This window comes from Pseudorca crassidens, chromosome 3, assembly GCF_039906515.1.
Source record: "Pseudorca crassidens isolate mPseCra1 chromosome 3, mPseCra1.hap1, whole genome shotgun sequence".
Lineage (NCBI taxonomy): Eukaryota > Metazoa > Chordata > Mammalia > Artiodactyla > Delphinidae > Pseudorca > Pseudorca crassidens.
The window spans coordinates 35,434,482-35,451,691 of NC_090298.1; the positions used below are offsets into that span (position 1 = coordinate 35,434,482).

The 17,210-nt window shown below is 38.5% G+C and overlaps 1 protein-coding gene across 5 annotated transcripts in view; it reads left to right on the top strand.

Moving 5' to 3' along the window:
- Positions 1-17,210, top strand: part of FBXO4 (F-box protein 4) — a 406,375-nt gene that overhangs the window by 310,547 nt on the left and 78,618 nt on the right. The window contains exons 9-11 of one of the 5 annotated variants that reach the window (XR_010941941.1): positions 1,016-1,143; positions 8,359-8,457; positions 9,886-9,953. The exons of 2 other annotated variants lie outside the window; for them this stretch is intronic. The gene's annotated coding sequence lies outside the window, so the exon portion shown is untranslated. Of the gene's footprint in view, positions 1-1,015; positions 1,144-8,358; positions 8,458-9,885; positions 9,954-17,210 lie in introns of those variants that run through there. 2 more of the 5 variants (XR_010941939.1, XR_010941940.1) reach the window with 2 other exon arrangements.

The following is a 17,210-nucleotide window of genomic DNA, read 5'->3' on the forward strand; positions in this document are numbered from 1 at the left end:
TGACCCAATACCAAATCCAGACAAAGACACTACAAGAAAAGAAAACTACAGTCCAGTATCCTTGATGAACATAGATGCAAAAATCCTCACCGAAATACTAGCAAACTGAATTCAACAGTACATTAAAAGGATCATACACCTGACCAAGTGTGATATATCACTGGAAAGCAAGGTTCAACATAGGCAAATCAAGAAATGTAATACATCACATTAACAGAAGAAAGAATAAAAGTTATATGATCATTTTCATAGATGCAGAAAAAGCATTTGACAAAATTCAACATTCGTTTGGATAAAATCTCTCAACAAAGAAGGATGTCATACCATTTGTGACAACATGGATGAACCTGGAGAATATCATGCTAAATAAATGAAATAAGCCAGACATAGGAAGACAAATACTAAACAGTACCACTTATGTGAGAAATCTAAAATAGTCAAACTGATAGTAGCAGAGAGTAAAATGGTGGTTAACAGTGGCTGGGTGGAGGGGTATGTGGGGATGTACTAGTCAAAGGGTACTAAGTTCCAGTTATGCTAGTTGAATAAATCCTAGATATGTACTGTACATCATAACCTATAGTTAACAATACTGTACTGTATTCTTAAAATTTTGCTAAGAAGGGAGATCTTATGTTAAGTGTTCTTGTCATACATAAAAAGTAATAATAAATAAAGAGTCAGGAAGAAACTTTTGGAGGTGATGGATATGTTAATGGCATGGATGTGGTGATGGTTTCAAGGGTGTACACTTATCTCCAAACACATCACATTGTATATATTAAATATGTACACCTTTTCACATGTTAATATGCCTCAATAAAATGCTTTAACAAGTGAAATAAATTAAATGAGTGGCAAAATAAAACAAACCAGTCTTTAACTCTGAAAACCCTTACTAATTGACTGTTACGAGTTTGCTACTATACAACTCATCAGTATGGTTTGAAAAACATGATTTTTTAAGCTATAATGTAAGAATAAAATTTTTCATTAAATTTTTCCTTGGTCACAGCAATGTTTTCTTCTATGATTAAGAGAAATGTAACAGAAAGGTGAAGAAGGATAAGAAAAGAGTGAAAAGATGTTTGAGGAAGCGGAGCAAGCCAAAGAACTATGTGTACCATTCCACTTCTATTTAGGGTAAGTGTGTATTTTATAGTCTTTTTTCCTCAGTTTTCATCAGAGTTCCTATCCTGCAGAGAACAGTTTTTATTAATAAAACTAGTGTGAGAGTATAACTATGTGTCATTGTCTGGAAGAAGATGGAATACAGCGATTGAGATAATAGTGAGAGAGGAGAGAGGAGGGGATGAGCATGGACCAGAGAGCGAGGGAACAGAGTAACATGGCAGGTGACTAGAACCCAAGGAGAAATGTTATTTGGTGAGAAGTTCCCCTTGTTAGGATGGCAGAAGGACATTTAAAAATGAGAACATATTAATATCAAATTCAAAGTGTCTGTGTTTGTGAAAAGCATAACCCTTCCCATATCCCAAACCCTCATTAAAACCGTTACCATTTCTGTAGGTCCCCATAGGGTGAACCATGGCATGGAAAAGGGACAGTATTTGAGGACAAGGCAAGATAATTTTCAAACTCAATTGATTTAGCAGAAGCAGAAATTCAGAACCAAGAGACTCCAAGAAACGTAACCCTCCTTTCATTCAAGGGATCCTTGGAGAGAATAGGAGGAAAGTTGAGTCTCTTAATGCACCTGTGATTCATTTGAATCTTAAATTATAAGGTGGTATCAGGGGCTTTATTTTATCTGGGCATTATCAATTTCTTTCTCTTACTTACCTATGCTCCATGTTCTCTAAATCTCATTCCTCTATTCCCATACCCTCCATCTAAGAATTCTGTACAAAATTTTGCAAATTTGATAGCTTTTGGTACCTATCCCAACAATGGACATAGTATTCCATTGTTTAACCAGGTCATTTAACCAGGTCCCAGATAACCAGCAATATTAATTCACTTTGATTTTCTACATTTAATAATAGGAGGAAGAGGATACTCATAATTAAGGCTATACAAGCCAGGGATTTCATTAGAAAAGCAATTCTTCGTAATGTATGCCATGCATTGTGCAAAACCTTAGGGAAAAGTTGTGAATGTGATAGATCTGGTTTCTAAGCACATGAAGTTCTCTGGCCATTCCAGGAATACTCATCCTGGTTTGTACATCTTCAAACCTATGATTATAACCAATACACACAAAGTCCTCCATCAACCAAAAAAATTCCCTTTTATATCTACTAAGACAGACAGAAAAGTAGTTGAACGCATTTAGCTCAAAGAAAGTTAAAAAAAAGTGTTAGGGATCAAGCGTCAACTAACATCCCAATTCTCAAGCATTCTTTGATTGAAGTTTTACAAAAGAAATACTTTTAATATTTATTAGAATTGTGAAGTTAAGAATTTGATGGTTTTCAAATTACTTCTAAGTAAGACTAGCTCCTTAATTTGTGGGATCCAGTGCAGAATTAAAATGCAGGCCCTTGTTAAAGTATTCTTAAGAATTTTTAAGAAAGTGACAGCAGAACATTGAAACAAGCACATAGCGTTTCTAAGCCTGGGACCGTGCAAATACAGAGGTCTCATGCCATGAAGGCAGCCTGTCTCTAAGCTTACAATTCACTTAATTTGTTCTAGAGTTTTATTTAATATTTGACAAAGCAAATGCCCAATGGAGGAGAAAATATAGCGGTAACCAAGAAAGCAAGTAAACAAATTTTTTCACAGTATCACCTAAGAAACTGCTATGGAAACTTACATTATAATATTTTTAAAAATGTTTTCATCTAATATCTACAACTGTTAATTACCAAAACATTCCAAAGGTCAGATTAGTAATCCATTTCATTTAGGACTTTAAGGTTTAGATGGTAATCAGTCTGCAGAACTTACTTTAAAGCAGGAAGAAATCATCAAATTTTCCCTTAAATGTGAATGAATCTAAGACATTTTACTTTCTACTGAAAATAGAAAAATGATTTAGAAAATAGAAGTTTATCAGACAAGATGTATAACTACAAGAAGATATCCTGTAAGATGAGGTGCCTTTTAACAAGCAAGGTTCCTTAATTAATTATGGGCAAGTTACTTTCTAGTCAGATGTAAGTAATTGCACAAAAACGGACTGGAAATAAGTCATATCTGAGTTCTTACATTTTCTCATTTTAATTAGTGCATATTATGTGCTTTGCCTCAGTTAGCCCTTCCATAAATAATTTATTTCCTACTGCTCAGAGCTTCAGTTTCTTCATCTCAAAAAAAATGAGAAGTTTCAGCTAATTGAGTTCTGAATGCTCTGCCAGTCCTAATTAAACTCAGCATTACTTATTGTTAACATACTGCCCACAAATTCCTATGCAGGAGACTTCAGAATTTTAAAAAAAAGAATAAGCCACAGTTCCTGACCACAGAGTCTACAATCCAGAAGGCAAGGCAAGCCAGACAGTCAATAAGTGTAATGTAAGACAGCTCCAAAATTCTAGACCTTTAATTCTAAACAAAAATCTTACCAAGGAAGCACAGAAACTTTTAAGGTTGAGATATGATGTAAAATTAATAGACTGGAAGCTTGTAATACAAATCAATCTCCTTAAACATTAGATGTAGATGCTAGAGGCCTGAGTGCGTTTTTAAGCTGTCTCATAGCCAGTACTGGGGGAGTTCTGCTGCCATGCCAAACATCCAAATGCCTAGGGTGATATTTACCTTGTAAGTGCGCTTCCTCCATATTCGGATGTGTTGACCGAATACATAACACGGACACAATTTCAGACCACATTTATCTTCATCACTGACTATTGCAGTAAAGTGTCCGTGAGACAAAACTTGGGCTTCATTATTCCCCTTGTTTTGTATTCTGGGAAATCTTATTTGGTTGGCAGCCCTTTCAACATTACGTGGCTTTCATGTCACACATTTGGTTCAGCTGATATAATCAAGGTCCTAGTGCATCATTCATCTTGGAATAAACAATGAAAATCAGGTAGATTAAAAAGTGACAGCTTAAAATAGAGCATGAAATATAACCAAAGTCACAGAAATTGAATTAATATGGCTTTAACATGATTTTCAAAGGTCTCCAGTCTGGAGTTTGGGCCCAATTTCCTGGCTGGTTTAAAATGAGACCACAGATCTTAAGTGATGTGCCTGAGGAGAGGCCATGAGTCAGTGGCCGAACTAGCCAGGCCTGTGAGCAGAGAGGCTGCAATGGATCATAAGCATTATGTGTTCTGAACTTCAAAAGAATCAAGAGCACAATTTTCATTAATAAAAAACGTGCTTACTTGAAATGGTAACTCCATAGATATCAACATGGAACATGTTGTAATAGTGTATGTTCTAGGTTGAGATCCCAGGGGAACAGATATGGGGATGGAGATTTGCAAGTGGTTGGCTTCTTGTGGAGTGTCCTCAGGAGCAATACCTGTAAGGAAGTGAGGGAGGCAGGACTGGGCAGAGGGAGAAGTCGAATGTGATGCATCTGCAACAGAGGCCTCAGCCACTCCCACAGGGAGCCCTGGGGCTGGTTTGGTTCTCTAGATATGTCCCAAATTGAAGCAAGGGGCTAGGCCTCTCTACCCTGAGGAGGGCCTCAGCCTGGAGCAGTCAGTTCCTGACAGGTGGGGGCATGGGTGCCTGGGTCCTGGAGACAGGATCTGGGCTGTGCAGCTCAGCATCCACTAGCGTTTACCCCTTGCATCACTCAGATCTGCTTGCTTCCTCCCATCTGAGAAGAGTTCGTCCAGGATGGATGGAGACCATTCTGGATGGTCTCTTTTCCAGGGAAAACTTACCTAAGGAAGGCTAACAAGATGAACTGCAGCCTCCTTGGTTACAGATAGTCTCAGGGCTGCAACTAATGCTTATCATTTCCTTGCTCAACTACCAATTCTAGATTACTCTCATCTTTAACTAGCACTCCTGCTAGTCTACGGGGCTCACATGATGTGGTGACCCTGACTCTCATCCCTGAGTTTTAGAGCCCCATGACCTTCTTAAAAATATGGCTTCTGAACTTGTCTATTTACTGTCATAATCGGACAACAGAGAACCTGGCTGCTGCACTTGTCCATTTACTATCAAAATTAGGAAAGAAGCAAGAGACACCCTAGTGAATCATCTGGGAATCAAATATATTCTTTCCTGTCCCCACTGTGTAACAACAGCCCTATTGTATCTCCTAATCATTAGAGTCAATTACCCCTGCTAAGGATGGCTCTTCTTCCTTGCCTCACAGATGGTCTTGGTTCAAGGAAGCAAAAGTGACCTCATGAAAGCCTTCTCCCTCTTGGAACCTGACCTTTTGGACCAGTAGAGCCTAGGAGGGAAGGGAAGCACAAATTTTTCAACTGGATCTCTGAAATCAATGGCAAACGTAGCATAGAGAATGCATAAGACTGAGGGTTAGTATAGAGACTATTAGTATATAATAATATTATATTATTGGTAGTATAGGGTAAGGTCAAAGATTAGAAGAAAAGTAAAATGATTATTGCAGCAATTCAAGCAAAAACTGAGGAGGGCCTAAAACAAGGCACCAGTAATGAAGAAGAGAGATCAGCATTTGAAACATTAAAAATATGAAATGAACCAGATGAATGCAAGGAGGCTCAAAAGGGAGGATGGGGAATCTCCGACAACTCCCATGATTCCAGCTCAGTTTACTGCTAAGAAGGACAGAGACACAGGATAAAGAGCAGGTTTGATTCTTTATTTGGTTTGTTTTCAAGGTGCCACAGGAGACAATATTTTAGGGTCACTTATTTTAGGTCACTGACCAATCAGTGACATTTAGGGGGCCCTCTGATTCCTTATTTGCTAGTTTCAAACTGCAGGCTTCCTTTAAATGACCTACACTTGGAAGTTAGCTGTGCCTTTGAATTCTGGGAACTGTAACAAGCATAACTCCACATCTTTTAAATGTTTTGTATAGATTACACTCCTATAGAAGAAATTATTAAAGTAAAACTATGTCATTCCTGTGACAATGACTCCCAAATCTGTATTTCCTTCCTGATTTTTCCAACTGTATATTCCAGACTACCTGCTGGACACTTTCACATGGAATTCATGCCAGCATCTCAGATTCAACACATCCAAATTCAATTAAGCCCCCCCTCTGCCAGTTTCCCTCATCTGTAAATAGGCTTCAGTTCCTGGAACCTCTATTTCTGATAAAGAACCCACCTTCCTCTCAGTTGGGTTTGCAAACTATAGCCCACAGGCCAAATTCAGCCTGTTCCTGTAAATAAAGTTTTATTGCAACGCAGCCAAATGAATTCATCTATATATTGTCTATGTCTGCTTTTGTGCCACAGTGGCAGAGTTGAGTAGTTGTGGCAGAGCCCCTATGGCCCCAAAAGCCTTAATGTTATTATTATTATTATTGTTGTTTTGTTATTGTTATTATTATCATCTGAACCTTTACAGCACAAATTTGCTGACACCTGCTCTAAGTCAGCCAGGATCAAAATCTGAGTCATGTTACTCTTACTTCCCCCTTTCTCTCACCTCATCTGCTCCCTGCCCTTTAAATGTTACTACTACAGATATCTCTCTCTCTCTCTCTGCTCTCACTGAGCCTAACCTATTTCAACACTCTGCAGACTCTTAACATGCTCTCTTACAGAAATGCCCTCGCAGATCTACCTGGCTTCTCTCTCTACCCTTGGTGATATGACAAACTACAAATAGTCCCTCCACCTGTTGCTTGTCTATGGAGAAGGGAGGAGGAGGGGAATGTGCTGGTCAGGGGAAGCTTCACAGAAGAAAGGAATGATTCAGCTGATAAAAGATAAACAGGCATTTTTCAGCAAAACAGAGGACTGAGGGGGAGGTGGCTGGAGATGTATAGATGAAGTTACTGCATGACTTTAGAGAAGGCATGAGAAAATAAGATGTGTTTGGGGAACATCAAGTAGTTTGGTATGGTGGGAAAAAAGGAAAATGTAATAAAAGGATAATGAGAAGCCCATTCTAGAAACTTTCTTTAAGCTACTATTTCCACATTGGTCAGCCTCAGCTCCTACTCACCATTCTAGACCCAGTTGTGACACCTTCTCTGGTTCCTCCCAATCAAGTCTTGCCTCTTTCCCTTGGATTCCCATAATATTGCATCCTAACTTCTTCCATTTATCACTTTATAACTTGGGTGGCAGTATGGCAGAATAGATTTTTTATAAGTAGATGTAATAAACTGTTAGTAGGTGATCATCTCTTCCTCCATTTACTGCCCAAGTGACCACCAGCGGTCCCCTCCTTCTCCTAGATGGTGGCTTCCTCATTTATAGTGTGGTTGCACCTTGGAAACACAGGAGACTTCTGCAAACTGTAAAGTGCTAAATAAGTGAAAACTAACATTTGAATGGTACTTGGTAGAGATTTATAACTTGAGGAAACACCTAACGTCCTACAAGTTTTTGCTTGTTTGCTTAAGTATGTTCCTTACTGGACTAAAATATAACTTGAGATCAGACAGTAACTGTATCTTGTGCATTTTTATATCATCAGCACATAAAGAGTATTCAGTATATGTTCATAAAATTAAATTGTCCCACTGAAGTTGACAAAAGATCTGATCACACTAGCACTGATTATTTGTAACCTACACACTAAAAAATTATGACTCAGCTCATATTGTCCCTAAAAAGTCACATTGGAATATTTAAGTATTTTTGATATGCAAGATATCAAAAGAAATTCAGAGAGTTTTACTTGTTATTGAGTGAGAAACAAATGGTGAACGGGGGTACTTCAAACCTGAAACTGATACAAAGCTCGGAGGCATGCCATTACAGGATGCCTTATAAAGTGAAAATGAGGAAGTTGCTGAACCTTTACAATGATTGGTTATTAAAATGGGGGTTTTCAGACAGCAGGGGATTGGTTAAAACTGATTATCTTATACCATTTTAAGAAGATGCTTAAAGTTTCACTTATGATTATCAGAGGCATTTGCAAGAAATAACCTAAGTTTTGTTTACATTCATGGAGTAAACTAGATGAAGTTTTGCTTATGTGGCTTCACTAGTTTTGTTTGCTAGGGAGAGCTTCAAGCCTGGTTTCCATTTTATTTAACTTTAACAAATGATATTAAAAATATTCAACGTAATACTAAATTATGTTGTCATTGATCAAAATGATTTTGAAACTTTTCTTTGGAGTTACTTTAAGGATGTGGCATCTTTTTATAAGACTGTCCTGCATGTTGGAAAACATTCTTTGAGGATGAACTTATTTTTAGAAAACAACTAAAGTTATTATAAGCCAACTATGATACTAATTTAGTTTAAAATGATACTTTAGAATGAAATCGTGAATATTATGTTATTTCTCGAGCTTACTTGAAAGGCAAGCAATGCCTCCGTATAATCCATCATGGCCTGCTCTGACTGGCACAGTTGACTGAGCTGGGCACCATCAACCATAGAAATTTTGGTGAGTAATCTAAAATCTACCACTATAGAACTTTCAGATAAGTCGGTATTAAGCAAATATTATTGGCTCTTGTTTCCAATAGCTATTATAATAGAGTTTACTGAGGTAAATTAATGCACCTCTATGCTTGTTTCTCAAATCAAATACCCCTTCTCCTCCATCAGGATTCCTGTGGGCTCTAATAAAAATTTGATGGTTTTCACAGCTTAATTTCTATCTCTGTAACTAGAAATCTTGGACATATCTCTCTATACCTTCAGTTCTTCCAGATTTTTTCATACCTGCCCTGTCCTGACTTCTCTTTAGAGCCATAGTATTCAATACAATAGTATAGTAGACAGAATAATGTCCCCCCCTAAATATGTCCAAGCCCTCATTCCCAGAACTGGTGACTACATTACCTAAGATACCAAAAGGGAACTTTGCAGATGTGATTAAGGACCTTGAGATGGGGAGATTATCCTGCATTATCCAGGTGATCCCATTGTAATCATGAAGATCCTTATAAGAGAAAGAGGAAGGCGGGAGACTTAGAATCAGAGAAGGAAGTGTGACAATGGAAGCAGAGGATGGAGTGATGTGGCCATGAGCCAAGGAATGTGAGCAGCCTCCCGAAGCTGGGAAAGGAGAGGAATAGATTATCCCCTAGAGCAGGGGTAGCAGTCCGTGGCCTGTTGGGAACTGGGCCACATAGCAGGAGGTGAGTGGCGGGTGAGCGAGCAAAGCTTCATCTGTATTTATAGCCGCTCCCCATTGCTTGCATTACCGCCTGAGCTCCGCCTCCTGTCAGATCAGTGACAGCATTATATTCTCATAGGACTGCCAACCCTACTGTGAACTGCCCATGTGAGGGATCTAGGTTGTGAACTCCTTATGAGAATCTAACGCCTGATGACCTGAGGTGGAGCTGAGGCAGTGATGCTAGCTCTGGGAAGCTGATGCAAATACAGATTATCATTAGCAGAGAGGTTTGACTGCACAGAGACTATAATAAATCAATTGCTTGCAGACCCATATCAAAAGCCTATCAGTGAGTGGCACGTGACAATTAAGCTGCATGTGGTGGCAGGCTTTATAGTGGAAAGTGAATAGATGTACTTCGATTGTACATTGCATCTGGTGGCAGGCTTTAAGTCAGAAACCGACATTTATTTTAGTCCGCGTGTGGCGCGCCTGTTATTTTATTTACCGCTTCCGTCTGCACCTCTTTCCTGCACCACGCACTTGTCTCAGTCACAGTTTTGGTAAGCCATAAGCTAACCCTAGCCAAAATTATTAAAAAAAAAACGTTGCTGGAGAGCTTCTTTGTAAAGGGAGAAAGACCCAATAATGAGACAGTAGAAGACCCTAAGACTGCCAACAAAAAGAAAGCTGCATTTAAAAGAAAATATCAAGAGTCCTACTTAAATTATGGGTTCTTTGCAACAGGTGATTGACATTCTCCAAGCCCACTTTGTATAATATGTGGCAACAAGCTATCCAACAAAGCCATGAAACCTTCAAAACTGCTTCGTCACGTGGAGACCAAGCACCCTGCATTAAAAGACAGGACTTTGGAGTTTTTCAAAAGAAAAAAAAAAATGTGGACAAGAAGAACAGAAGCAATTATTGAAGCCCACTACTTCATCAAAATGTCTGCACCAAGAGCAATATTCTTAGTGGCTAACCACATTGCCAAAGCTAAGAAGCCCTTTACTATTGGTGAAGAGTTTATCCTACCTGCTGCTAAAGACATTTGTTATGAACTTACAGGAGACGCTGCAGTTCAAAAGGTGGCACGTGTTCCTCTTTCGGCTGGCACCGTAACTACACAAATTGATGGAATAGCAGAGGATACTGAGGCACAATTTTTAGAGAGGATTAATGAGTCACTGTGGTACACAACCCAGGTTGACAAGTCTACTGATGTTGACAACAAGGCAACAATGCTTGTTTTTGTGTGATATATTTTTCAGAAGGATGTGCATGAGGATATGTTATGTGCACTTTTGTTGCCAACGAACACCACAGCTGAAGAACTGTTCAAGTCTTTGAATGATTACATATCAGGAAAACTGACTGGGTCATTATGTGTTAGTATATGCATGGATGGAGCAGCTGCCATGACTGGATGGCTTTCTGGTTTTACTACTCAGGTCAAAGAGGTCGCTTCTGAATGTGAGTCTATGCACTGTGTCATCCATAGAGAAATGCTGGCTAGCTGAAAAATGTCACCTGAACCTAACAACATTTTGCAGGATGTGATTAAAATTATCAACCACATTAAAGTATATGCCCTTAACTCACGTCTGTTCGTGCAGCTCTGTGAGGAGAAGGACGCAGAGCACACACGTCTTCTCTTACACACAGAAGTGAGATGGCTTTCTAGAGGTAGATCACTGGCCAGAGTTTTTGAGTTATGAGAGCCACTCCAGAGATTTCTTTTAGAAAAACAGTCACCCCTGGCAGCATATTTCAGTGACACAGAATGGGTTGCAAAACTTGCCTACTTGTGTGACATATTGAACCTGCTCAATGAAGTCAATCTATCACTTCAGGGGAGAATGACAACTGTGTTCAAGTCAGCAGATAAAGTGGCTGCATTCAAAGCCAAACTGGAATTATGGGGGCGACGAGTGAACATTGAGATTTTTGACATGTTTCAAACATTAGCAGAGATTTTGAAAGAGACTGAGCCAGGGCCTTCTTTCTCCCAGCTGATGCACAATCACCTATCCCAGCTTTCAAAAGAGCTTGAGCATTACTTCCCAACCACAAAAGACCCCCGAACTGGGAAGGAATGGATCTGCGACCCATTTGTGAATAAGCCAGGTGAATCGACTTTGTCCCTGCTAGAAGAGGATCAACTGCTTGAGATCGCAAATGACAGTGGCCTTAAAAGTATGCTTGAGACAACTTCAAATCTCCATATGTTCTGGATTAAAGACAAGACGGAATATCCTGAGATTGCCACAGAAGCACTGAAAAGCCTGCTTGCATTTCCAGCATCCTATCTTTGTGAAGCAGGCCTTTCTGCAGTGACCACAACCAAAACGAGATTACGAAGTAGACTGGACATACGGGACACACTTCGGGTGTCACTGTCTCCCATCACCCCCAGATGGGATCATCTAGTTGCAGGAAAACAAGCTCAGGGCTCCCACTGATTCTGCATTATGGGGAGTTGTATAATTATTTCATTATATATTACAGTGTAATAATAATAGAAATAAAGTGCATAATGAATGTAATGCGCTTGAATCATCCCGAAACCACCCCTCCTCCCCAGTCCATGGAAAAATTGTCTTCTGCAAAACTGGTCCCTGGTGCCAAAAAGGTTGGGAACCACTGTTTTAAACCACTAAGTGTGTAGTAATTTGTTACAGCAACAATAGGAAATTAATTCAGGTAACCACTAGCCTCATGTGTTTATTTAAATTTAAGTGAATTAAATTTTTAAAAATTTAAATTTAATGTTTCATTCTAGCTATATTTCAAGTCCTTAATAGCAACCTGTGACAGTGGCTACCATATTGGACAGCACAGATTATAGAACATTGCTGAAACTTCCATCCAGCAGCATTGGATTGTGCTGTTACAGAGGTCTCTTTGCCTTACCCCAGATATCCTACCACCAGAGTAGATTTAGTAAAGCTAAAATAAACAAACTCCCTTTAATTCCAAACCTCCTTGTCAATGGCAGTGGCCCAGAAGACTATCCAAAGTAGTAGATGTGATCTTGGCTCAAAAATTCATCTGATACAATTATTGCAGGAATCAAATGGCAGCCCACAGACAAGGGACGGGAGAGACAGTCCCACTACAAGTCCTGCTCTTTGGTAGCATCCCCTGCATGGAAAGAATCATAGAGAATGTTCAAGTGGGGTGGAAGTTCACACATCCCATGAGGAACCTCTCTATCCTAACTCTAAGTTCAAAGTATTTATTTTGTTTTCTCCATGGCTTATAAGAGTTGGATTGTTTGTTTATTGTTAGGCTGATGATGTTTCTATACCAGAACAGTAGATTGGGTTCATTGGTGATGTCTTCCATTTCTTGATATCCTAAAACTGAAGAGAGATATGTTGGGCTTTTATCTAATTCCGTTCTGAGTAAAATAAAAACTGGAATAATACATTCTGGAATTGTTTTCCACTAACTCCTATAAAAGAGGTTCCTCTTTTGTACTCCTCAGTTTATTCACAGTTTAAAACGTAGCTGAGAAGTATTTCAGTAGATAGAAACTAGCTCTAATTCAATATTTTTCAGCCACAGGAGGTGAACTTTCTCCACACGGTAAATATAAGCCAGGTGGATTCAATGTCTTAAGAGGAATCAGACATTCAGATTCATGCGCAAAGACTCAGTTCAACATGATGTGCTGAGCAAGGGGAAATATTTTTTTTAAGTCATGAAATATCTGAATAAGTAAGACAATTATATGAAAATGTGTGAAAATGCATATTATAAGCATTAATATGCATTCATATGAATGTATGCCCAACATACATATGATTACCGAAGAAGACCACTACAGGCATACCTTGGAGATATTGCAGGTACAGTTCCGGACCACTGCAATAAAGTTAATATTGCAATAAAGCAAGTCACATGGATTTTTTGGTTTCCCAGTGTATACAAATGTTTTAAGCGTGCAATAGCATCATGTCTTTAAAAATGTGTGTACTGTGATTTTAAAAATACCTTAAAAATGCTAACCATTATCCGAGCCTTCAGTGAGTTGTAATCTTTTTGCTGATGGAGGGTCTTGCCTGGGAGTTGATGGCTGCTAACTGGTCAGGGTGGTGATTGCTGAAGGTTAGAATGGCTGCGGAAATTTCTTAAAATAAGACAACAGTTTGCTTCATCAATTTACTCTTCCTTTCATAAACAATTTCTCTATAGCCTGCAATGCTGTTTGATAATATTTTATCACAACAGAACTTCTTTCAAACTTGGAGTCAATCCTCTCTAACCCTGCTTTACTTTATCAACCAAGTTCATGTAATATGCTAAATCCTTTATTGTCATTTCAACAATCTTTACAGCATCTTCACCAGGAATAGATTCCATCTTAAGAAAGCACTTTCTTGGTTCATCTGTAAGAAGCAACTTCTCATCTGTTAAAATTTTATCATAAGATTGCAGCAATTAAGTCACATCTTCAGATTCCACTTCTAATTCTAGTTCTCTTACTATTTCCCCCACATCTGTAGTTACTTCCTCTACTGAAGTCTTGAACCCCTCAAAGTCAGCCATGAACATTGGAATCAGTATCTCCCAAACTTCTGTTAATGTTGATATTTTGACCTCTTCCCATGAACCACAAATATTTTAAAATGACATCTAGAATGGTGAATCCTTTCCAGAAGGCTTTCAATTTACTTTACCCACATCCATCAGAAGAATCACTATCTATGGCAGCTATAGGCTTACAAAATGTATTTCTTAAATAACAAGACTTGAAAGTCAAAATTACTCCTTGATCTATGGGCTGTAGAATGGATGTCATATTAGCAGGCAAGAAAACATTAATCTCATTGTACATCTCCATTAGAGCTCTTGGGTGACCAGGTGCATTGTCAGTGAGAAGTAAAATTTTGAAAGGAATCTTCTTTTTCTGAGCAGCAGATCTCAAATGTGGGCTTAAAATATCGATAAACCATGTTGTAAACAAATGTGTTGTCACCAGGTTTTGTTGTTCCATTTACAGAGCACAGACAGAGTAGATGTAGCATAATTCTTAAGGGTCTTAGGACTTTCAGAATGGTAATTGAACATTGGCTTCAACTTAATGTCACCAACTGCATCAGCCCCTAACCCTGTCCTTTGAAGCTTTGAAGGAAGGCATTAACTTTTCCTCCCTAGCTGTGAAAGTCCTAGATGACACCTTCTTGCAATATAAGGCTGTTTCATCTACATTGACTCTCTGTTGTTTCGTGTATCCACCTTCATTCATTATTTTAGTTGGGTTTTCTGGATAACTTGCTGCAGCTTCTACATCAGCACTTGCTGCTTCACTCTGCACTTTTATGTTATGGAGATGGCTTCTTTCCTTCAACCTCATGAACCAACCTCTGCTAGCTTCAGAATTTTCTTTTGCAGCTTCCTCACCTCTCTCAGCCTACATAGAATTGAAGAGAGTTAGGGCCTTGCTCTGGATTCAGCTTTGGCTTAAGGGATGTTATGGCTTGTTTAATCCTCTATCCAGACCACTAAAACTTTCTCCATATCAGCAGTAAGGCTGTTTTTCTTTCTTATCATTCTTGTGTGCGCTAAAGTAGCACTTTTAATTTTCTTCAAGAACTTTTCTTTTGTACTCATAATGTGACTGTCACATGGGGCCTAGCTTTATTACTTATCTTGGCTTTTGACATGCCTTCTTCACTAAGCTTAATCATTTCTAGCTTTTGATTTAAAGTGAGAAGCGTGATGAGACTCTTCCTCTCAATTGAACACTTAGAGGCCATTGTAGGGTTATTAGTTGGCCTAATTTCAACATTGCTGTGTGTCAGGAGATAGGGAGGCCCAAGGAGAAGGAGAGAGATGGGGTACAGCGGGTAGGTAGAACAGTCAGAACACACATTAATCACTTAAAATGCCATCTTATATGGACAAGGTTCATGGCACCCCAAAATAATTACAATAGTAACATCAAAGATCACTGATCACAGATCACCATAACAAATATAATAATAATGGAAAATTTTGAAATATTGTGTGAATTACCAAAATGTGACAGAGAGACACCAAGTGAACAAATGCTGTTGGAAAAATGCTGCTGATAGACTTGCTCGATGCAGGGTTCACAAACCTTCAATTTGTAAAAAACACAATATCTGCAAAGTGCAATAAAGCAAAGCACAATAAAATGAGGTATGTCTGTGGTTTCAGAATCTGCTCCTGGTATACCTATTTTCAGATAGGTATGTCGCTGTCTTTAAAATCACTGTCCCCTTTAAAATTTTCCTTAGAAAGACTATCATTTAAATAGTATTCTCAAATAGGATTTCCTGGACCATTATCACATATTTCTCCTACAATAAACTCATAGTTTGTCTTTTGATAACAGTATATGTCATTTGCATCTTATCTTCAAATCCATTCCCTGTACTCTCTTTGCTCCCATGGGGGCTAATACAGTCTCTATTTCCAAAGTTCTCTTGCCTTCCAATTAAGTTTGGCCAGTCAGAAACTGTGGCAGATCAGAGGGTTGTAGGAGGGAGAATAACCACATTATTTCTCTTTTGCTTTATGCTTCAGATGAGATATCTAGCAGTGGCTGCATCTTTTCCATCTCCATTGATCCATTACCTTGTGTGTTCCATGAGATGCTCCTGAATCCTTGTGTGTAACATGAGATGCTCCTGAATCAATAAGTTCCTTTTATGCTTAATGAGGTTTCAGTGTGTTTTTATTACCAGTTATCACAATGACATTATCCTTAATTTTTCATCACTTAATCTTATTCCAATGTAGCCTCAGATACCTTCTTCAGCAGGAAGGGATTTATCATTCCTCAGGTCTTATAGTAAATGGCAAGAGCCAAGGTTCACTCATCTTAGCTATTTTCCTATAATAAGTTTCTTTCTAACTCTGAGCTAAGGAAACAAATTAGTTTAGTTTTTCAGGTATCTCCATCTCTCATAATTCTCAATTCACTCTTTATGAAACCATTGGAGAAAATAGAATCCATAATAAGGCTTAGAAATAAGAATTAAAAGTCACTAAATAACTTTAGTAGAAATACACACACACACACACACACACACACACACACACACACTATTTGTACCTGGCAAACATCAAACATTAGTTAACTTCAATATTTTTTTTTACTGTATTAGCCATAGGACACTGTCAAATGCCTTCAGAATTATTACTGAGTTGTAGGGATAAATTTTCCAGGCCCAGGCAGGGGTGAGTCTCAGGAGTCAGTGTTATCTGAATTGAAATACATAAGTGTACAGTCCTAAATATTGTGAGGCAAAGTCAAAGTCAAAGGTGGTTCCTTAAAACTAGGTATGCATCTCCTGTGGATATGATAAAACAATAACTGGGAAGGGGGAGGGAAGGAGAGGAAAGACTTATGCAGAATTGAAGGATACTAATTAAAAGGACAGGAAAACACCTTCCACTTTTGGCTATCAGTGGACTGTCTCATTTCATATCCCACTGAAAACAACTAGAAATCTCAAAAAATGTTTTCTGAAAATTTGTTTGAAGGCATTAAAGGGACATCAAAGCACCAAGGACTTGAAAGGTCATGATTTCAGAAAGAAGTTCTGAGAAGTGAGTGCAACATCTAGTTATGCTTTTCTTTTCAAGGAACATCAGCATCTTTTCCATCTCCATGGATCAAGTTACCTTGTGTGTTCTGTGAGATACTCCTGAACCATTGAAATAAGTTCCCTTTTATGCTCTGACATGTGTTTGACAATTCATAACTAGAACTAAGAACCTGATAAGCTGGTCAGAGTTTTTGGCAGTCTCAAGGGATTTTTTAAAAAATGAAGAGCAAGGTCTGCCAAGGAGGAGAAGCCCTGGAAAATACTTCATATTTTCAGATGAAACTCCTGAGGAGCAAAACCTAAATAATAAAGGAAATTGACCAGCCTGCAGGAAGGCTGAAACTCAGCTCCTTGTTAGCTCAGTTTGAGAAGAGATGAAATAATCTGCCCTAATCTTTCTTCAAGAAGCAAAAGTAAATTCTCTTTGGAAAAAGATAATGTTATCCAGAATCTCTAATTAGCTCTCAATATTTCATACATGTT